Genomic DNA, 24,865 nt, shown 5'->3' on the forward strand with positions numbered 1-24,865 from the left:
TATTTACCCCCGCTCTTTATATTTACCCCCGCTCTTTACATTTAGCCCCGCTCTTTATATTTACCCCCGCTGTTTATATTTACCCCCGCTCTTTACATTTAGCCACGCTCTTTATATTTACCCCCGCTCTTTACATTTAGCCACGCTCTTTATATTTACCCCCGCTCTTAATATTTACCCCCGCTCTTAATATTTAACTTGCTCTTTATATTTACCCCCGCTCTTTACATTTCCCCCCGCTCTTTATATTTACCCCCGCTCTTTATATTTACCTTGCTCTTTATATTTACCCCCGCTCTTTATATTTACCCCCGCTCTTTACATTTACCCTCGCTCTTTATATTTACCCCCGCTCTTTACATTTACCCCCGCTCTTTACATTTACCCCCGCTCCGCTCTTAACAGTTACCCCCGCTCTTTACATTTACCCCCGCTCTTTACATTTACCCCCGCTCCGCTCTTTACATTTACCCCCGCTCTTTACATTTACCCCGCTCTTTACATTTACCCCGCTCTTTACATTTACCTTGCTCTTTATATTTACCCCCGCTCTTTACATTTACCCCGCTCTTTACATTTACCCCGCTCTTTACATTTACCTTGCTCTTTATATTTACCCCCGCTCTTTACATTTACCCCGCTCTTTATATTTACCCCCGCTCTTTACATTTACCCCGCTCTTTACATTTACCCCCGCTCTTTACATTTACCTTGCTCTTTATATTTACCCCCGCTCTTTACATTTACCCCGCTCTTTACATTTACCCCGCTCTTTACATTTACCTTGCTCTTTATATTTACCCCCGCTCTTTACATTTACCCCGCTCTTTATATTTACCCCCGCTCTTTACATTTACCCCGCTCTTTACATTTACCCCCGCTCTTTACATTTACCTTGCTCTTTATATTTACCCCCGCTCTTTACATTTACCCCGCTCTTTACATTTACCCCGCTCTTTACATTTACCTTGCTCTTTATATTTACCCCCGCTCTTTACATTTACCCCGCTCTTTATGTTTCCCCCAGCTCTTTACATTTCCCCCGCTCTTTATATTTACCCCCGCTCTTTATATTTACCCCCGCTCTTTATATTTACCCCCGCTCTTTATATTTACCCCCGCTCTTTACATTTACCCCGCTCTTTATATTTTCCCCCGCTCTTTATATTTACCCCCGCTCTTTACATTTACCCCCGCTCTTTATATTTACCCCCGCTCTTTACATTTACCCCCGCTCTTTACATTTACCCCCGCTCCGCTCTTAACAGTTACCCCCGCTCTTTACATTTACCCCCGCTCCGCTCTTTACATTTACCTTGCTCTTTACATTTACCCCCGCTCTTTACATTTACCCCCGCTCTTTATATTTACCCCCGCTCTTTATATTTACCTTGCTCTTTATATTTACCCCCGCTCTTTACATTTACCCCCGCTCTTTATATTTACCCCCGCTCTTTACATTTACCTTGCTCTTTATATTTACCTTGCTCTTTACATTTACCCCCGCTCTTTACATTTACCCCCGCTCTTTATATTTACCCCCGCTCTTTATATTTACCTTGCTCTTTATATTTACCCCCGCTCTTTACATTTACCCCCGCTCTTTATATTTACCTTGCTCTTTATATTTACCTTGCTCTTTATATTTACCCCCGCTCTTTACATTTACCCCCGCTCTTTATATTTACCTTGCTCTTTACATTTACCCCCGCTCTTTATATTTACCCCGCTCTTTATATTTACCTTGCTCTTTATATTTACCTTGCTCTTTATATTTACCCCCGCTCTTTACATTTACCCCCGCTCTTTACATTTACCCCCGCTCTTTACATTTACCCCCGCTCTTTATATTTACCTTGCTCTTTATATTTACCCCCGCTCTTTATATTTACCCCCGCTCTTTACATTTACCTTGCTCTTTATATTTACCCCCGCTCTTTATATTTACCCCCGCTCTTTATATTTACCCCCGCTCTTTATATTTACCTTGCTCTTTATATTTACCCCCGCTCTTTACATTTACCTTGCTCTTTATATTTACCCCCGCTCTTTATATTTACCCCCGCTCTTTATATTTACCTTGCTCTTTATATTTACCCCCGCTCTTTATATTTACCCCCGCTCTTTATATTTACCCCCGCTCTTTATATTTACCCCCGCTCTTTACATTTACCTTGCTCTTTATATTTACCCCCGCTCTTTACATTTACCTTGCTCTTTATATTTACCCCCGCTCTTTATATTTACCCCCGCTCTTTACATTTACCTTGCTCTTTATATTTACCCCCGCTCTTTATATTTACCCCCGCTCTTTATATTTACCCCCGCTCTTTATATTTACCCCCGCTCTTTACATTTACCTTGCTCTTTATATTTACCCCCGCTCTTTACATTTACCTTGCTCTTTATATTTACCCCCGCTCTTTATATTTACCCCCGCTCTTTACATTTACCTTGCTCTTTATATTTACCCCCGCTCTTTATATTTACCCCCGCTCTTTATATTTACCCCCGCTCTTTATATTTACCCCCGCTCTTTACATTTACCTTGCTCTTTATATTTACCCCCGCTCTTTACATTTACCTTGCTCTTTATATTTACCCCCGCTCTTTATATTTACCCCCGCTCTTTACATTTACCTTGCTCTTTATATTTACCCCCGCTCTTTATATTTACCTTGCTCTTTATATTTACCCCCGCTCTTTACATTTACCTTGCTCTTTATATTTACCCCCGCTCTTTATATTTACCCCCGCTCTTTACATTTACCTTGCTCTTTATATTTACCCCCGCTCTTTACATTTACCTTGCTCTTTATATTTACCCCCGCTCTTTACATTTACCTTGCTCTTTATATTTACCCCCGCTCTTTATATTTACCCCCGCTCTTTACATTTACCTTGCTCTTTATATTTACCCCCGCTCTTTACATTTACCTTGCTCTTTATATTTACCCCCGCTCTTTATATTTACCCCCGCTCTTTACATTTACCTTGCTCTTTATATTTACCCCCGCTCTTTATATTTACCCCCGCTCTTTATATTTACCCCCGCTCTTTACATTTACCTTGCTCTTTATATTTACCCCCGCTCTTTATATTTACCTTGCTCTTTATATTTACCCCCGCTCTTTACATTTACCTTGCTCTTTATATTTACCCCCGCTCTTTACATTTACCCCGCTCTTTACATTTACCCCCGCTCTTTATATTTACCCCCGCTCTTTATATTTACCCCCCCTCTTTTCGTTTACACCCGCTCTTTATGTTTACCCCCGCTCTTTACATTTACCCCCGCTCTTCATATTTACCCGCGCTCTTCATATTTACCCCCGCTCTTTATATTTACCCCCGCTCTTTACATTTACCTTGCTCTTTATATTTACCCCCGCTCTTTATATTTATCCCCGCTCTTTACATTTACCCCCGCTCTTTATATTTACCTTGCTCTTTATATTTACCCCCGCTCTTTATATTTACCTTGCTCTTTATATTTACCCCCGCTCTTTATATTTATCCCCGCTCTTTACATTTACCCCCGCTCTTTATATTTACCTTGCTCTTTACATTTACCCCCGCTCTTTATATTTACCTTGCTCTTTATATTTACCCCCGCTCTTTATATTTACCTTGCTCTTTATATTTACCCCCGCTCTTTATATTTACCTTGCTCTTTACATTTACCCCCGCTCTTTATATTTACCTTGCTCTTTATATTTACCCCCGCTCTTTATATTTACCTTGCTCTTTATATTTACCCCCGCTCTTTATATTTACCCCCGCTCTTTATATTTACCTTGCTCTTTATATTTACCCCCGCTCTTTACATTTACCCCCGCTCTTTACATTTACCCCCGCTCTTTACATTTACCCCCGCTCTCAAGTCTAAATTCTTGACATAACCCACGCATTCATTTGTCAGAACCAGTGTAAGTTTTGTAACAAAGCATTTTTCCTTGTATTTTGTAGGAGGCAGTCCGTCCGCTACACAACTCTGAGGTAAACTGTAGGCACTATGACCCGGAGCAGGGGGACGGATTAAAGATATGGGCTAACATGCACTCTGTTGTTTCAGAAGCAAATAAACACGTTGTTTTAACTCCATACTTTTTGCCTCCACAGATTAAACTCGCCAAATAATGAGACGGTCACCTCATTTTAGTGGAGCACTGTCCATAAGCCCGGAATTGCGCGATGAAGGCCTGGATAAAAATGACTTTGTTGGTAAGTAATTTTCACTGTGTTGTTGTTATTTAGTTGTTAGATTCAAGAAGCTTTATTGTCATTTCAACCACATATATCTGACGCAGTACCTAGTGAAATAAGACAACGTTTCTCCAGGACCTGGTGCTACAGAAACATACAACATGGAGTTCAAACACAAGAACAACACAGAGCTAGGACCGAAAGTTCGTCCAGGCTACATAGTGTTATTATATTTTGTTGTCACCATGTTGTTGTTCTTAATTCTGTTTTTATTTATCTGTGTAATTATGTTTGGTTGGTTGTAGTTTTTAAAAAACCCATTCATTTTTTTCTATTTGCCTGCAAGACCCGGCGTAGAAATTTCCGGTACAGCTGGTGTTCTAACGACTTATCCTACCTTATCAGATTTTCCTACTTTATCAGAAAATCCATATAAACGGGTAGTTTTGAATTGAACTGCACTACATAAAAAAGTCCTACCCCACATCAGGGTAGCACAGTTTTATGGGGTGAAGTGAGAATAGAGAACGAATAAATGAACGAATGTTATTTTGTGGTGGAACTGGACAAACTGACAACACAAAAGTACTGGTACCTAAATATTTATTTGTAGCCAAAAAGAAACTTTCACAAACACTTTGTACAAATGAAATCAAACTGATTCTTAGGATCTAAATTTGCACAGTGAAAATGTGCCCATCTTTTGCACCGGTCACACTGCACCTATGAGTATAAAAAAGTAATAAATTAGCAATATGTGAGAATCTATTGCAGACAGAAAAAAATAAAAATATTTGTACAGTTTGTTCAAATACATGTGCATAACAATTTACATGTAACTGCAATTGTTAGTGTGTGCTTTTATGTGTACATGTGTGTAACACCATAACCCTTGATAAGTAATACAACTTTATATAGATTTTGTTGTATATATTTAATGACCTGCAAAAATTTACCATTTCAATTAGGCTTTTGTCAGCATCACCTTCCAAAATAGAGCAAATGACACAGTAGTCCGATGCCTTGTCTAAACAAACAGAAGTTCCCATAAGCATTTTGTGCTTTTATCATGAAATATGCGTGACTGAGACAACACCATTAGATGATTATTGTGGATATTTCATTACTCTAGAACCCACCCTGAAATTCCAGGAGGGTACAGGCTATTTCCAATCGGGCACATGCCACAAAATCTGAAGTCGTCTGAACTGCACTGATGTCTCCCACTGAAAGGAGATGTTCAGCAAACTGCAAATAAGAATAAATACTGTAAGTATATAAATAAATATAATTTTTTCATTTTTAAAAAACAAAAAAATTGGTGTGGTTTTTGGTGGCCTGGAACGGATTAATAGCATTTCAATTCATTTTAATGGAGAAATTTGATTTGATATACGAGCAAATTGAGTTACGAGCTCGGACACAGAACCAATTAAACTCGTAAGTCAAGGTACTACTGTATATAAATTACAAACGGGAAAAGGGAGGGGTTTACTCAAAATGGTATTATAATTGCCTAGACTGACCAATAGCAACACATGTCTCAGCCAATCACAGGTGATCTTTCTGTTTTGAAAATTGTGCTTTCATCCAGTAGGTACTGTAGAACATTCAAGGTGGTTTCATTCACATGCTAATTCGCATTTCACACCTTGTACCTCCACACACACCTCCCTCCCCATACACCCCCTGGTATGATAACGACTGTTTCTGTCACTCGCGAACGGGAACTTCCCAGGCTGTGAATTGTCGATAACTGCTGGTGATTAGGGAGGTCATCAGACATTCACAGGGACGAAAATCTGCCTTTTCATGCAGTGAATGGAGATGATCATGAAGGGACATCCCTAGAAACCGTAACCCTCGGGCATTAAATCTGTGTCAGGAGAGAGGACAAGAGAAAGGGGATCACCTGTCTCTTGTTCCACCTCCTCTAAAGCCCAGTTCACACTACAGGATGTTAAGCCTGATTTGCAAATTAACGAGCTGGCCGACAGATTGGTCTGTGATCGTGGGAAAATCAGTGGGTGATCAGCACTCGGCAATCTTTGTGTGAACTACTCAACGACGCAACAAAGAGGCTCGCTGACGCGTCGCTGACACCTCACAGACAAAATCCAGATATCTGGCATGTTATATATCTGGGACGGTCGGCCGACTCGACATCACGTGGTGTCAATTGTAGCTACGACCTCCAGCCAATGAGAGAGCAAGTCAACAGAGTTGAGAGTTGTTGTCAGATGCTGTGGTGTGCGACGCCCTCTTGTGGATCATTTACAAAGTGTCGCGTAGTGTGAACACCACAAGGACAAAAAGACATACAGTGAAGTCATGTAGTCTGAACAGCAAAGTGATCTGCCGACGGTTAAAGTCTTGTAGTGTGAACTAGCCTTAACTCAATCTGCGAGGCCCATGATCAAAGTCAGCACGCTGCCTCAGCAGATGCAGGTCCCGAGCTTACGGAGAGGAAAAGTTCCTCAGTGCATGCAGCTGGTTCCATCGAGAGCATGCGCACACTCCTCTACCAAACAAACAGCAGAAAATGCAGAAAAAGTCGGAGTCATCCCCTGTAATATAGCGGGGGCACAGGTGCATGCAATTTCTGAAACAAACATAGAGCTATAACATAGAGATAAAAAACAAACAAACTATAATTTAAAAAAATAAAATTAAACTAAAAAATTAAACTATACTTAAGGTGCAGTCTTTAAGGACTAGACATACAACAGAAGTGCACAGGAAGACAAGACAAGACAAGACAAGACAGTGCAGACAAACAACATATAAGAGCAAGACAATGTTAGTCAATGAAAGAACAGTGTATACAGTGATTGCAGATATTAAAGTGACACATGTAAACAGGATTAATATAAATATATATAAATAAATTTAAAGTGACATGTGTGTGCAAACAGGACAATTTAGTGTGTGTGTATGTGTGTGTCTGACTATGTCCAGCAGAGTTCAGTTCTTTTTTTGTGCATGTGTGTTATGTATGTGTGTGTGTCTGTGTCCAGGACAGTTCATATTAGTATATATTGGTTTATATTTATATATATATATATATATATATATATATATATATATGCATTAGTTTAGATAGACAGGCCATACAAGTGACACAAACATACACAGAGTGCTTTCTGAAGACAAAGAAGCTGGAGTGGATGTAGATGCCCTTTCATGGTCTTGCTGGTGCACTTTGCTTCGTCACATGACCTACCTGAGCCGAAAAATCAGTGTGATTTCACAGAGTTTCAGACACAACTTTTGCAAAGGAGTGTTCCCATAGAATCAGCCATGATGATGTTTCTAGTTCCATTGAAAAGGAACCCATTTCATAAGCCTATCCCTATCTTCTGCATCCTCAACACTTACACCCACTAGCTTCATATCCTCATTTATTCCATCCATATTCCTCCTCTTTGGCCTTCCTCTTTTCCTCCTGCCTGGCAGCTCCATGTCCAACATTCTCCTACCAATATACTCACTCTCCCTCCTCTGGACATGTCCAAACCATCTTAATCTGTTCTCCCTAACTTTGTCCCCCAAACGTCCAACATGAGCTGTCCCTCTGATGTACTCGTTCCTAATCCTGTCCAACTGTGTCACTTCCAAAGAGAACCTCAACATCTTCAGCTCTGCTACCTCCAGCTCTGACTCCTGTCTCTTCCTCAGTGACACTGTCTCTAAACCATACAGCATGGCCCGTCTCACCACTGTCTTGTACATGTTTTTTTTATTCTATTTTTATATATTGTAAAATTATTTTTTTTACATTAATTGTATAAAATTTAAATTTAATTTAATGTCAAAACATTTGAAATACGCTGGATGAAGAACATTATCAGAACAGGTTAGCATAATGATAAATACATTTATATTATGGTGTTGTAGGAATTTACTGAAAAATACAATGCTGCTATCATTGTGGGATTTTTATAGTTTAATGACTAGGTTTTTAAGTAAGGAATAAATTTCTGTGTGTTAATGTTTCAGTAAAATACAGTGATGGGATGGTGTGATTGATTAAGCTACAGTTACAGATTCTTTTAAGTCAGTTCCTGTTATTACTTATATTATAAGCAGACATTCCTTCACCAGTGTTGAACATAATAAGCCAAGAATCACAGCTTGCAATGATTGCCACCATCTGGTTTGAGAAATGAACAGCACTGTATCTTCATGTATAAGTTAGGGTTAGGGTTAGTTTATTTAAATGTCTCCTAGTTTAATATGACAAAATCTAATAGGAGATAAATATCTATATATGATCTTTTGTAATGATTACAAATCATGAGTGTTATTACAGGAGTCTTATCTTTGAGATCAAAGAGAAGGGTCACGACCACACACATTCACACTGACATCAGTCTTGGCTAATCCACTAATTATACCAATTACATATATTATGTTCAAATATAGACCAATATCAAACCTCCTCTTTATCTCCAAGATCCTAGAAAGGCACAGGACTTTAGTACTGCAGTTATGGTCATACCGACATTGGTATGACATTAGTCTAGAATACAGCAACTAAAGTCTTTTCTAGAACCAAAAGATATGATCACACCACACCTATAAAGCAGTATATGGTCCTGTAGCACACAACCTGTGCAAACTTCTGGATGTTTCTGACCTTCCACAACTCCTTTGATTAAAAGGTGCAGGCTATTTGTAGGTACCTCAAATAGTGAAAGTTACAGAGTTACAGCAGGTGGCAGTGCTTTCATTTCCAAAGCCCTGCAGTTATGGAACAGCCTTCCAGGAAGCACTAGTGAGGACAGCAGGGAAGATCAGAGTTTCTCATCATGTCATTGTGAGAAACAACAATAAATTGTATTATGATAATTTGTTGTAAAGCAAATAGGATTGGGAAAGTCATTTTTGTCTGGGAAATTGGTGAAAAGGGTATCTAGCAAAAGCCATAGATCTGATTAATATGAAGTATGGGATAGGCATCGAATTTCAAAACTTCCTTCGCATAGTAGACATCCATACAAACATAGAGCACCCCATCACAATGGGGTTGTTTATTTCACTGTGTGACTCCTATTACTCCCATACCTACTATTTTCCCCAAATTTTCCAGATAACCAGTACAACCATACTGGGAGAAGTCTTTATGCGGTTTTCTATTAGCTTTATCTGTCAACTCAGGGAGAAAAACATCTCCGAAACTTTGGATTGCAATTTAGTAGCCTCTGTTCTTTGGACTAATAAAAGTTGGTCTCCAAGTGGGTTCGGCATGGTATCAGTCAACACCCTATTTCCCTCTGCCTGTGCACTGAACCTGGTCATTAACTTATTTTAGGTGCAGTGTGACCTCAGAGGGCCCTTGCCACTAGGCAAATAATTTGGGAATAAATATGAGGTGATGGCAAGCAATAATTTAATAATCTCCCCGTGCAAAATGTCACAGTTGGGAGCGCCTAGTTTATCTTAGAGTCGTTACTACCCATCCTGATCCTGGAGCAAATTCCCCCACAATAAATGCCCCAATGTGTAGTGTTTTGATCATAGGCCCACGATGTACTGAACTTCATATTTACTGGTAGTTGGACAGTACTTGCATTTTTTGTCTTATCACCTGCAATATGCTTCATTTCTTGCCTGTATAAAAATTCAACTGCAGAACATGAACAGGGGAACCTGCCAGACCACAAATAGCAGGGTTCTATCTATTTATTCTAATTTCAACCATCCTCCTGAACAGATTTATAAATAACAAAAGTACTCCAGTAACATTTGGTGTCAGAAATAAATATGTAAAATCTGAATTGTACCACATGTTACATGCCATAATTTGGGTGATTCTCTCCAAAGCTCTCGATGATACACTATATTGCCAAAAGTATTCGCTCACCTGCCTTGACTCGCATATGAACTTAAGTGACATCCCATTCCTAATCCATAGGGTTCAATATGACGTCGGTCCACCCTTTGCAGCTATAACAGCTTCAACTCTTCTGGGAAGGCTGTCCACAAGGTTTAGGAGTGTGTTTATGGGGATTTTTGACCATTCTTCCAGAAGCGCATTTGTGAGGTCACACACTGATGTTGGACGAGAAGGCCTGGCTCTCAGTCTCCGCTCTAATTCATCCCAAAGGTGTTCTATGGGGTTGAGGTCAGGACTCTGTGCAGGCCAGTCAAGTTCCTCCACACCAGACTCTGTCATCCATGTCTTTATGGACCTTGCTTTGGTCACTGGTGTACAGTCAAGTTGGAAGAGGAAGAGGCCAGCTCCAAACTGTTCCCACAAAGTTGGGAGCATGGAATTATCCAAAATGTCTTGGTATGCTGAAGCATTCAGAGTTCCTTTCACTGGAACTAAGGGGCCGAGCCCAGCTCCTGAAAAACAACCCCACACCATAATCCCCCCTCCACCAAACTTTACACTTGGCACAATGCAGTCAGACAAGTACCGTTCTCCTGGCAACCGCCAAACCCAGACTCGTCCATCAGATTGCCAGACGGAGAAGCGCGATTCGTCACACCAGAGAACGCGTCTCCACTGCTCTAGAGTCCAGTGGCGGCATCCGACGCTTTGCATTGCACTTGGTGATGTATGGCTTGGATGCAGCTGCTCGGCCATGGAAACCCATTCCATGAAGCTCTCTACGCACTGTTCTTGAGCTAATCTGAAGGCCACATGAAGTTTGGAGGTCTGTAGCGATTGACTCTGCAGAAAGTTGGCGACCTCTTCACACTATGCGCCTCAGCATCCGCTGACCCCGCTCCGTCAGTTTACGTGGCCTACCACTTCGTGGCTGAGTTGCTGTCGTTCCCAAACACTTCCACGTTCTTATAATACAGCTGACAGTTGACTGTGGAATATTTAGGAGCGAGGAAATTTCACGACTGGATTTGTTGCACAGGTGGCATCCTATCACAGTTCCACGCTGGAATTCACTGAGCTCCTGAGAGCGACCCATTCTTTCACAATTGTTTGTAAAAACAGTCTGCATGCCTAGGTGCTTGATTTTATACACCTGTGGCCATGGAAGTGATTGGAACACCTGATTCTGATTATTTGGATGGGTGAGCGAATACTTTTGGCAATATAGTGTATTTGCTTATGATGATGTTTTAGAAGTTCCCTCCCTTTAGTAACTATAAAGGACAGTATGCTATTTTTCTAGGCTCTGACCAAAAGCATTTCCTTCTTCATTGTAATTTTAATTACAACCCTGTCTGACAACATTTTTATTGTGCTTATTATATTATAAGCTCTGATAATGGTTTAGCAGCAAGTGACAAGTTTTTTTCACCACTCTGCCAGGGGTGGTTTTCTAATACCTGAATACCATCTTATGAACAAGATCTTTACCACATTATCACAAGACCTTTATCACAAATCACATTGTGACTATATGATGTATTATTTGTTGTAAAAAAAAAAAAAACTTTAGACATCAGTCACAATTTCTCTTTATTCTTCATCCCACAAATACATCATCAGTACTTGTTAATTGCCAGAGTGGGTTATCTTCCATTTTCTAGAAACATGTAAAGGTTCCCTTTGGCGTTTTTTCTCAGTGACACCGTTCTGGCAAACATCTGGATTATCAGTCATGACTCTTATAACTAACCTTTATTTTGGATGAATTTAAATTTAGTTGCAACTGAAATAGTATCTTCTGTACTATGTTTTTTTTTTTTTTTTACCTTTACTGATTCTAGTTTTAAGTTAAATTTGTGTTTCCCTTCTGATAGAGCATTTTGTGGTGTATTAAGGGATCACAGATTTCCACAGTATTCATAAGCTTGGTTCCAAATGATGTCTCAGCTCTCTGGATACTGGAGGCAGGCCTGAGTTTTGAATTCAGTGATTCAGCATTGATTATTTAACAAGCAATTGAGACCATCAATCTCCAATATTTAACAGTGTTTAATTATCCTCCCACTGCTAAAATAGGCAGATTTCCTATATGATGCTGGGGTTGATGTACAGCTTGAAACATTGCACATTGGGCATCAGTCACATTGAAAGCTGTCAAGCTGTCAACAAGGTTCCTCTACTCAATATGTTTATTGATTCAGAAAAATTATGGAAGCCTTTGTCTATTTCTAGACTTTAGAAGAATGAATTGGTTCTTAAATATCAAATATTTTGCTTGTTAAAAATAGCAGATGTTCTTGTTGCATGCCCTGGAATGTAAAATGCCCTTAAGGAGAGCAATCTGGTCACTGCCTAAAGCAGGATCTGCTGCGCCAGCCTGAAAAAGGGGAATGAATGATGGGGTGATAGATTTCGGAGACAAATGCAGTGTTGTCTATGTAGACTAACACATGGAAGCCCCTGAGCTATGGAAGAAAGTGTTTCAGCATTCAAAACACAGCCCTCATTAAAAAGATCTTGGCCTAGCTTGATGCTCTTTATTGTGGCAAGGATCAAATCCTCAAAGTCTCTGCAGGAGTGTGCCTGCATGGTGGTCGAAGCCTGGATTAGCCATAGAAAAGTGGTTCTCTGGGAGAAAGCACACTCTTTTTGGGGTTTAGCCTGAATCCCACTCACCTGATATAGGCAAGCACCATGAGAACTAATAATCCCTGAGTCTGAAGGATTGAGTCCAATTCCTCGCCCTTATCCAGCTCCCTTAGCAGGTCAGCCTGTTAGGCCTGCAAACCCACCTTGGTTTGCAGAGACACACTGACTTGACCAGCTGCCACATATGCTTTGCCTAAAAAGGGTAGAAGTAGCACTACACAAGCTAGAGGGTAAAGCAGGTTTTCTCCATGATGTCGCAAATGAGGGGGAAAGATGACTTGCAAGCAAACCTGTGCATACCTGTGGTTGTGCAGCCCCAGAACCACTGAGTAAATAGATGCAGTAGGGGAGTGGATGCGAGCCAAGTACGGGTTCTTCCAAGTTAAGTTTGGCAACTGCACGTCACTAACTCAAGAAGCTCCTTAAACAAAACTGCTCAGTCCTTGACAGTCAGAGGCATAGCAGACAACATTACATCATCCTCTTGGAAGAAATCAAGAAGCAAGCTTCTGAGTCCAAAAGGTGGCATTCAGAGTTAGAGGCGAATGGGATGAGATAGCTGAGTGGTTAAGGGGTTTGCCTACTGATTCAAATCTGAGGTCCACCAAGCTGCCACTGCTGGGCCCCTGAGCAAGACCCTTAACCCTCAATTGCTCGGTTGTATGAAAAATTAGATAAAATGTAAAAATTGCTCTGGATAAGGGCGCCTGACACATGCTTCTACGTAACCTGACCCAAATTTCAGCCAATGAAATTGGCTTCAGACACCTGTTCCACTGCTGCATTCCTATAGTCTCAAGCCATGACACAGCATTGAAGTTTCCTCGAAATGGAATTTGATGATAATTGCATAAATGCAGTTGCAGTAAAAAAGATTATTCCCTAAAGATTATACAATTTTATGATTACGTAATGTTATTTTTACAGATAGGTCAGTAGGGCAATTTGTTAAGTAAGCTTTTAGAACAAAAATCCAATCAATTATCCAATCAGACAGTCACGTGAAAGCAGCACAATGCATGAAATTATCTAGTAACAAGCAGGTAAACAGGCTTCTCCACCCTTTGTTTTGTTTTCTTATTGTACAATTCTGTGTAAATAGGTTAGTAATTAGGGTTAGTTATGATAACTACATGGTTGAGTGAACTTCATATACCCTTATAAGTTCAAGTGATCAAGGGCAAAGATTTGAGTAAAGTTTGATGTTTTAATGGAACTAGGTTAAATTTTTTGAGCAAAGTACTAAGCTTAATTTAATATCACCTCAAGGTGTGCCTACTGTTTTTTGGCCTTCTAGTGGAAAAATTTGTTTAGTTGTGTTAGTGACCGTCCCATCATAAAAGTTATAGAAGTTGCACCCTGTTTCCTTCCTGATATGTATTTTTCTTAGCTCCTGTTATTAAATATTCACACCCTTCCATTGTTAACTTTACACATGCTGAACATTCCTCTCCCATGTGCTAATGTCTGCTATTGTTAACCCAGTTTCATGTTTGTTTGGTGATCCTGAGGTGTGTTGCGCATAGCGAGCTAATTAAAGCAGTGCTAATTGGAAATTTTCTGAGTTTGCTTCAAAATGCGCTGACTGGACTATAACTGAGCAATTTGAGCTAATCTTTAAAGATTTGAAAATTCCTTAAGCTGAGCTAAGGGGCAATGGTAGCTCAAGTGGTTAAGGCTCTGGGTTATTGCTTGGAAGGTTGGGGTTCAAGCCCACTAGTGCCACTGTTGGGCAACTGAGCTAACCCTCTCTGTTCCAGGGGTGCTGTACAATAGCTGCCCCTGCCCCTGCCCCTGCTCTCTGACTCCAACTTCTTTAGCTGGGATATGCAAAGAAAACAATTCCACTGTGCTGTAATGTATGTGTGGTGATAATAAAAGCTTCTTATAACTTTGTGTGGTAAAGATTTCTGATTGCAAGGTTGGCATGAGACCATGTAAATAATCATCTGTTTATATAATATTTTCATTTCAATATTTCACCAGACTTGTCTGGTGTGAACATATAATGTTAGTTATTACAGTGCAAAATATAATATAATAATATAATAATGTGGTGACAGTAAGCTGTCAAGTCAGGTCAAGTGAGTTTCTTGTCATTATTCCTCTCATGCAGCTTTGGAATGAAATGTTGTTTTTCCAGGACCATGATGCCACCCAGAACAGTATGCATGACTACATAAAGTGCAGAAATACAACAGTGTGAGAAAAAGAATACACAGAACAGAACAATAAATACACAATAATGTAAATAGACAGGACAATAAATGTTAGAATTTTCAGGTTCACTTGGAGAAGAAGCCTGAGTTGCGCTGCTGCCTCTGCCTCCAGAGATTGATTCAGGGAAGAGATGCTAAAGAGCCATGCTGAGTCAGTGATTGAATAGCAGCACTCTTCAAAATTTACAGAGATGAATAGGGAGTATTTATACAGAAGAAAGGTATAATCTTCATTATTATCTATAGGTAAACAAAAGAAACAGAAACAGACGTGGTGGTTGATGTGTTCACTGGAAGTTTTGGGAGTTTAATACGAAAAGGCCTATCTAAGATATGGAAGACGGAACTGTCACTGTCACTGCATTCAGCACATGTTCTCAAAACAGAACAAAGAATTTTTAGGACAAAACAAAGGATATCACGGTAATAAGATGAGGTCATGAACAAATAGTGAAACACACTCAGCCAAGGGCCATAGTCAGAGCAGGATGGAGTGTATAGAATATATCAATGCCCTCTTAAGTCCCAATGGGACCTGTACACACTATTAGAAAGCATCAAAACAGTCTTACTGCCAACTGGTCCATCCCACAGCCTCAACCTCACATGACAGTCACCCTTTAAGACTGTGCATGCCAGAAGGTGGTCCTGTCCAGCAGAAAGCAAGACCTACTTCATTAAACATAAAAACCAGATTTTTCATCTTTTTGTCTGTTTCCCAGAATTCAGTGTTAAATGTATCTGTGCTAAAAACATCTAGATTATTTTAATACAATTCTACAATTAAAATAAAATATGTTTTAATGTGGTGAAGGCAGGGAAATTAATATCACATTTTGGCACATTTTATTTTGCATAACCCTCAAAGTATGGTATAGTTATTTACATAATTATTTAAATAAGTATTTATAATTACTTAAATAAGTATTTAAACACTAATAACATTGATGAAACATTCACATTTCTCATTGTTTTCACTTCTGAAATACAAGAAGGTGTTGTGCAGTAGGCAGTCCCAAAAGGTAAATAATGACAGCAAACAGAATCAGAGTAAATAATATAATTAGTGGATTAAAAAAAAAGCATCTGAGAGTGCAATTTAATTATCAGGTAGATTGTAATGATTAATGGACTGAATAAGATGAAGAGAATAAAAGAGTTTGAGAGAGAATGTGTGAATACACGGTCAGAGATACAGTTGAGTGCAGATATGTTGAGGTTGAAGTGCGTGGTTGTGACCCTGCTCTATTTTGTGAAAGGTAAGACTCCTGTAATAACACTCTTGATTTACAATCTTAACTAAGATAGGATTAGAGCTATTATTCTTTATTTGTCTAAAGAACAGGTAGATAGATAATTATCCAATGTTAGATTTTGTAGAGCTAACTCAGGTTTAAATTGTAATCTTTACATTTATAGCATTTGGCAGATTATTCACATCATCATACATTTATACTTAGCTTGGGGGTCCTGGGATTCAAAGTCACAGTCTTCTGATGAGTAGCTCAATACCTTAAATACTGAACTATCAATTCACAAAGGAAATGATTATGTAACATTTATGAAAGTTTATATTATTTGGCAAACACTCTGATCTAGAGTGACTTGTATACAACTGAGCAGTTGATGGTTATTGGCCTTGTTCAAGGACCCAGGGGTAGCAGCTTGGCAATTGTGGGATTTGAACACAACCTTCCAATCCACAGTCCAATGTCCTAACTTCCACTCACCCCAGAATAGGAATACCACAGCAGTGTTAAATCGTCAGATCTGATGAACATGAGCATGTTCATTTAACATTTATGGACTGGGTCTCCAGTGTCAGAACTTCTAATATTCAGTGCTAAAGGTGTATTTTTAAGATTCCTAACAAGGGAAGGTCTTCAAGGTAGAGGAGTTTATGCTTTGATTTTCAAGGTAGTTGTTTGGTTTTGGTCAAAGGTGTTGAAGGAGTTTGTCATGTGTCCATTCCATAGTGAAGTCCCCATAGGGAATCTCCACAAAGGCAGGTAGGGGAACAAGACATGGCCCAGGGACCACCTCCTTGGCTAGATCTACACATGACAATTCGGACAGGACAATCTATCATCTTAAAAAAATGGCTAAAGACCCATCTCTTCTTTAGATAAACATTTAACTAACCCCTTAACAGTTCTCTCTCTCTCTGGCTCATGGTGTTCTCTAAAAGCAAAGAGTCACACCTAAGTAGGTTGATGGTAAGAAGATACAGGTGAGAATCATCATGCATTGTCTACCAGGCCCCAACTGTCACAATGAACAAGTGAACAGACACAGAGTATTCCTTACTTAAGAACTATGGAATAAAATCTGTCAAAAATAATCATGTGTAATTCAGAATGTTTGTGTGTTGTGTGTGTGATACACCGCATGCCAAATTACACCCACGAATGTAGTGTGAAAACACTGTCAAAAATACGTCATTAAGGTCACATGCACAGGTATTACTATCCAAGGGAAGATGAATCAATTTTTTTATTGCACAAATACAATATGGCTAAACCAGATCATAAGATCCTTAAGAACAGAGGACCAATCAAAATGAAAATAAACTAAGAAAAAAACAAAAAAGAATGACACTTATGGGGAAGAAGGGCTCAGCACTAAGTGAGGGGGTGAGCACTGAGCTAGACCCGTTACCCAAATGAATGAAAGCAGGTGGAAAATTCAATCAGGGAGCCGGGCAGAATAATGAGCAGAAATAGGCAAACAAAAATACAAACCTAAGAAACTGTCCAAGGTGGGGCGCGAACCTAAGCAGGCACCTGCAATGTTACAGACACAGTAGGGTCTTCTAATAGTTTAAATTTCTGCAATAAATTCTTCTAGTTTTACATTTTAACAATCTTCAACCAAGGTTCATCCAAAATTCCTTTTGAAAAACAGAAAACAATGGCTTTGTTTTAAGGCACTTACATTTATGATTATAAAATTTGCCCAAAAAGAAAATAATATTCAGTACAAATTAAGTATGTACATCTTCCATTAATGAACCAAAAATTATATCATTTTTAGAAAATGGAGAAGACAGCTTGATTGAAACTTTAAGCCACTCGAATGCCTCAGACCAAAAGGCTCTACTGAATGAACAGTCAAAGAATAAATATACAGTTGTGTCAATATCAACATTTCAAAAGGTACAATTATTGTGATCAATATGAAATCTATATCTAAGAAACTCTAAAGATGGATAGATATCATTAAAAAATTTAAAGTGTACTTCCTCGTCTTTGGGGGGTATGGGAAAGGAGAGATACATGGATCTTAATTTAAAAATAGAGCTGTTGGGAAAAAGTTGAGTCAGGTTATTTTGACTAGCTTGATTTGGAAATTTATCTTGGGTCAATAAAGTTCTTAATTAATTTATTTGGCAGGCTACACCTAATAAAATCTTGCCCATTCATTATTAAAGAAGGTAAATGAAGAGCTTCAGTTACATTGGCCACTGTATTACTGACCATCAGTACAAAGGCCTTTGGAATACAGTTCAGTACCCTGTTATATTGCTTGTAATCACAGCTAACCTTATCTAATATAGTTAAACTATCTCTGTAATATTACTCTCTCTGTTATTAGTAATAACTAACCCTTAAACATGTCCAAATCATCTTCCCTCGGATGGTAATGCCTGTGCCTGTGGCCTTGATGACGTATTTTTGACAGCGGTTTAACACACTATATTCGTGGGTGTAGATTTTGGAATCCAACTCTGACAAAACACAGAATTACATACAATAGTTTTAAATTACTCACAAGTAAATTAAAATTACACACAAACATTTTGAATTATGCACGATTTTTTTTGTCAGTGATTTTATTCCATAAAGAACCTTCTAGATATAATTTATAGTTCACTCAATTACATCACATTGTGTTTTCAGTAACCCAACACCATATGAATATATCATTACCATTACCAATACATTAACATTTTCTGAATGTGTAATATTCTACAAATTACCTTTCCATATATGTTTCATGTTTCTCACTGGCATATTGTAACTCTCTAATAATTGAAATTCTTAAATATTATCTTACATTTCAGTTTCCCATTCACAGCTGGATGGTAAGTTCTCATATTCTGCCGCTTAAAGTGGGCATGGTAGCTATTTATTCTGTTCTGTTGGGCTCTTGAATTATTACACTGTAAATTATAATTAGAATGGGGGTAAAGAAAATTTACATTTAAAAAAGGGAAATCTAAAGTTTACAGTTTGCAAAGCTAGATTTTACAAATGATTTTAGAAGATTTTACAATCTTTTTTCTCAGTATGTCGATGTGCACTCATAAATGGCCGTATTGTCAGCGGAGAGGATGCCCCAGACCATGGCTATGGCAGGTTAGTTTGCAGAGATATGGAAGTCATTTCTGTGGAGGAAGCCTTATCAGCAAAAATGTGGTTTATGCCACACTGTTTCTTCCCCAGGATAACTTCCCCAACATAGTTCTGCATGTAGCACTGTAGTAACACAATGATGTGAGGTGACAAAATGAACAACTGTGCTGTGACTGAACAAACAACTCAAAGATTTCAAAGCAGACTGTGGTTTCAGGATATTCTGTCCAAGCTATTTGGAAGAAGCACAAAGAAATGGGCAATGTTGAGGACAGAAGCTAATTCAGCAGGTGAAAGATACATCATGCTTACTTCCCTTTGACACTGGAGATGTCCAGCAGTGCCATCAGCAAATAACTGGCAGAAACCAGTGGAACCCAGGTACATCAATCTACCCTCCAGAGAAGTCTGGCCAGAAGTCTTCTAATGTGGAAAAAAACTAAGGGACTCAACTATGCATGAACACATAGGAACTGAGGAACTGAGAAAAATGGCAGCAGGTTTCTGGAATGATGAATCAAATTTTAAATATTTGACTGTATCAAGAGGCAGGTTGTTTGCCAAAGGGCAAGAGAGTGGTACGATAATGAGTGCAACAGTGAAGCATGGTGAAGGTTCCTTGCAAGTTTGAGGCTGCATTTTTTGCAAATAGAGATTTGGTCAGGATTAATGGTGTCCTCAATGCTGAGAAATGCAGGCAGATACTTATCTATCATGCATTCACATCAGGGAGATGTATGATTGGGCCCCGTTTTTATTCTGCAGCAGAACAACGACCCCAAACATACAGCCAATGTCATTAAGAACTATCTTCAGCATATTCCTGGAAGTGATGGTTTGGCTCCCACAGAACCCTGATCTTAACATCATCCAGACTACATGAAGAGACAGTAGGATTTGGGGTAGGCTACATCCATAGAAGATCTGTGGTTGGTTCACCAAGATGTTTGGAACAACCTTGCCGAGTTTCTTCAAAAACTGTGTGCAAGTCTATCTAGAAGAATTGAAGCTGTTTTGCAGGTGAAGGCTGGTCACACCAAATATTGACTTGATTTGGATTTCTCTGTTCATTTACTTTCCATTTTGTTAACTAATAAGTAGACTATTACCACTTTTTCTGATAGTGTTCCTACTTCACATCATTTTTTCACACCTGCCTAAAACCTTTGCACAGTACTCTAAATATAATGTTTGCCATGGGCGTCGCTAGGCCATTTCTAGTGGGGCTTTAGCCCCCCTAACATTTCTACTCAGCCCTCTTAAAATTCTTCATAAACTGTACACAAATTGGTGATCACCTCAGTCCCCTTTAAATTTCATATGAAAACGGCGGCAGACTTCGGCTCTTTCACGTCTTTCAGTGCGTTCTTCAATCCGCAGACCGCGGTGTCGCAGAGCGAGATTCAGAGGCTTGTTCAGTATTATTTGGCTTGTTCAGTACTCAAATGTTATACACATCTATGCAATACAGTGGATTGCTGCAATAAGTTTACCATCCTACCGTCAAACATTCATTCATTAATTAATTACTTAATTCATTCATTCATTCATTCATTCATTCATTCATTCATTCATTCATTCATTCATTCATTCATTCATTCATTCATTCATTCATTCATTCATTCATTCATTTATTTATTTATTTATTTATTACTATTATAGCCTGATTGGGTATAATAGAGCCCCCCCTTAAATGAAAATTCTAGAATCGCCCCTGATGTTTGCTATTACTCATGAAAACCTCGCGTGACACAATAAGCAATACATCAAGCCTTTCAGTGTTTAAAAAGGATGTGGGTGTGGTATTTGCTACTACTAACTATGAACTTTATGGCTTCATGGTAGAAAAGCATTTAAAATAATATGTAATAAAGATAAGTAAGCACTATTTAGACAACTGAATTTGAACAAGAATTTTGTGTATTAGGAAAATGTGGGAGGGGCTGGCTAAAGACTTTCTGTGATTCCCAGTAAATAGCTCAGTAATGTAAGTCTGCGAATCCTATACTGCGAATCCTACAATAGACCTAACTTTGTGTAAGTGAATGCTAGAAACATGCTAGATCATGGACAGCTCCATCTGGAAGTAGAAAGTGTGGCAAAATTTCTAAAGCATGACACAGCAAAATAATCAAGGGTATCATCAATACTTGGCAGAAGATCCTTCTTGGAAGTCCTTCTTGGTCGTGTGGTTAAAATGGCAGAAATCTGTGCAAAATTGTCAGTTACCATATTCTGGTTTGACAGAAACTGTGGGGCTCTCTGATAGAGGAGATCTGGAGGAATTTTATCTATCTATCTATCTATCTATCTATCTATCTATCTATCTATCTATCTATCTATCTATCTATCTATCTATCTATCTATCTATCTATCTATCTATCTATCTATCTATCTATCTATCTATCTATCTATCTATCCCTCATATTACTTTCCTAAACTACATCTGGTAAGTCTGTAGTGGGTTTACCTACTTTTATATTTATAATAATTTAGCAATTAAATATATAAATTGCATATACAACAGAACTCACTTTTGTGCAAATTATCCATTAATTAAAGATTCAGTTACTGTTCACATTAGACATTTTAATTAGACCTTTGGTATCTGATTTGGTTTATTTAAGTATTTTAGAAACTGTTAAACAGTAACTTAGTACATTGAGGAACTGAGTACATTCAGGAAGATTATTATGCTACATTATGGTTGAGTTACCATAGGCTTTTGTTAGATTAAACCATTCCATTCCTCCTCAGACATCTATCGTCAACAGGATGTTTAGATCTACAGAACTGCTGATCTACTATTGGATAAATTTTGTCTTTTGCATTGTTTTTACTTTCTGTAATTATCTAATTATCTAATTATGGTTAATTATGGTCTGGTGTACATTCTGTAACATTATTAATTCTACACCCCAAGCAAATGAATGGAGATGAAGTGCAAGAGACAGAATACTTGATCATTAGTGCCATTTTATAATAAGTACTTAACCCAAACCATTGACGTCATAAGAAATGTATTTTAGGTCAACAGAAATTGTCCTTTTCTTAACATGTAGTGAAATTATGGCATGTGACAGAGTTGAAACCTCTGTCACGTTTCAGGGGTTTAAAACACATATGATGATGCAAGTGCAAGTGGAGCAGGTTTTAATAAACACAGTGACAAACAATATAAAATAAAATAATATTAAATATTATATAAAATATATAAAATAATATAATATAACATAGGCAGCATGGTGGCTTAGTGGTTAGCATATTTGCATGTTCTCCCCGTGCTTGGTGGGTTTCTTCGGGGGGCTTCGGTTTCCTCCCACAGTCCAAAGACATGCTTCTAGGCTGATTGGAGTCTCTAAATTGCTCGTAGTGTGTGATTGCGTGAGTGAATGAGAGTGTGTGCCCTGTGATGGGTTGGCACTCCGTCCAGGGTGTATCCTGCCTTAATGCCCGATGACACCTGAGAAATAAATAAATAAAAATATCAGGGAAAAGATTCAGACTATTAGCTAACCCTGTATATAACAATATTAATATATAAAATTAGTGTTTAGAATTGTTTCAGTCCTCTTTGAGAGACTGATTTTATTTCCTCTTCAAAATCATTAACTTTGTACTAGATCACTCACCTACTGTACATATTAATTCAAATAAATAATAGAGCAACCTAAAAATTACACATTCTTCCTTTAGCACCGGCTTTGTACCTAAATCCTTTAAACAAGCAGTTCTCAAACCATTGAATAAAAAACTTCATAGAAAGACTCATACTGTCATAGAAAAAACATTTGTGAAATGTCAGGATCAGTCAGGATTTAGGCCTCATCATAGCAGCTATGGTTAAAGTGGTAAATGTCCCACTACTCGCCTCAGATCAGGGTTTGTGTTACCTTCATGATGTTGCTTGACCTTTTGACACCACTGATCATACTATGGTCCAAATGTTTTTGGAGTTAAGGGAACAGCCCTCTCCTGGCTCAGGTCTTATTTGACTGATCGTTATCAGTGTGTAGATGTACATGGTGACCTTCTCTACACATACTAAAGAAAATTCTGCAAGGTTCTGTTTTAGGCCCACTGCTTTTCTCCTTATATATGCTAACCAGGAAAAAGATCTTGGTGTGATTATTGACTCTGGTCTTTCATTTGAAGCTCATGTAGATAATATAACTAGGGTAGGGTTCTTCCATCTCAGAAATATTGCTAAGATAAGAAATATAATGTCGCTATATGATGGAGAAAAACTAGCCCATGTTTTTTGTGACAGTACAGTACAGTACAGTAGCTATCTGATTACAAACCCGAATTAATTCCACTTTGCTGTGTTGTGTAACTCTCCAAGAACCTGTTTAAACTGTGAGAAAATCACAGTATATAGTGAGGTTTTAGATTTTTGGTTTTCCTGCTGTGATTGTTAACTTTTAAGCTGACATGATGTTTGTAGGCATAGATTAGAAAATCACCTAATTTACACAGTTTCACGGGTTAAGATATGTTCTTAGGTTTCTAATAAAATCATTTTTTTGCAGAAGCACACTGAAAATTGTATTGAATTAAATTAAATTGAATTAAAATAAATGTAAAAAAATCCATGACTAAAAAATAATCGTTTTTTTTTTATAAAATCACCTGTTAATTATTGGCACCCCTAACAATTCCTATAAAATAAATGTAATTGAAGCACTTTTGTAATTTTTACTGTAGTTTTTAAAGTCAGAAACTTTTAATTAATAATGACTTCCTGTTTCCCTGGGGTATAAAGATGATGTGAAACAGAGGCCTATTTCTCTTATCCACTTTTCAACATGGGAAAGACAAAAGAACACCCCATTCAAGTAAGGCAGATGTGTGTCGACTTTCAAAAGTCAGGCAATGGCTACAAGAAAATAGCCACTTGCCTAAACTTGACCATATCTACAGACAGAGGAATCTTTAAGAAGTTTAAAACAACTGGAACAGTGACAAACAAGGCTGGATGAGGACCTGAGTTTATCTTGCTACCATGCACAGTGAGGAGGATGGTAAGTGAAGTACAAAAATCTCCAAAGCTCACTGTTAGAGAACTGCATCAAAGAGTGCATCAAAAAGTCTCCATAACAACCATCAGACACTATCTACATGCCAACAAGCTGTTTGGGAGGCATGCAAGGAAAAAGCCTTTTCTCACCTACAATCACAAACGTAAATGTCTGGAGCGGTACTGGGACTTCAACTGGGACAGTGTGCTTTGGTCAGATGAGACTAAGATAGAGCTTTTTGGCAACAAACACTCTAAGTGGGTCTGCCGTAGAACAAAAGATGACTATGCGGAAAGGCACCTCATGCCCACTGTGAAGTATGGTGGAGGATCTGTGATGCTGTGGGCCTGTTTCTCTTCCAAAGGCCCTGGGAACTTTGTTAGAGTGCATGGCATCATAAACTATTTACAATACCAGAACATTTTAAATCAAAACCTGATGGCCTCTGTCAGAAAGCTGAAGATGGGTCATCATTGGGTCTTTCAGCAGGATAATGACCCAAAATGTGGTGAAATCTACACAAAAATGGTTCAGCAGACACAAAATCAAGCTCCTCCCATGGCCATCTCAGTC

The 24,865-nt window shown here is 38.5% G+C and overlaps 1 long non-coding RNA gene across 4 annotated transcripts; it reads left to right on the forward strand.

Moving 5' to 3' along the window:
• The first annotated feature begins 4,004 nt into the window (after positions 1-4,004).
• LOC131361415 (uncharacterized) lies at positions 4,005-21,687 on the forward strand. Of its 4 annotated transcripts, none has more exons than XR_009206034.1 (4): positions 4,005-4,224; positions 5,339-5,475; positions 18,980-19,652; positions 20,037-21,687. It is a non-coding gene; the product is annotated as an uncharacterized LOC131361415 (long non-coding RNA). The 4 variants fall into 4 exon arrangements; XR_009206035.1 differs by having other exon boundaries at positions 18,980-19,274; positions 19,489-21,687; XR_009206033.1 differs by having other exon boundaries at positions 4,006-4,224; positions 18,980-19,000; positions 19,205-21,687.
• The last annotated feature ends 3,178 nt before the right edge of the window (positions 21,688-24,865 follow it).

Source organism: Hemibagrus wyckioides, linkage group LG11 (assembly GCF_019097595.1).
Source record: "Hemibagrus wyckioides isolate EC202008001 linkage group LG11, SWU_Hwy_1.0, whole genome shotgun sequence".
NCBI classification, from domain to species: domain Eukaryota; kingdom Metazoa; phylum Chordata; class Actinopteri; order Siluriformes; family Bagridae; genus Hemibagrus; species Hemibagrus wyckioides.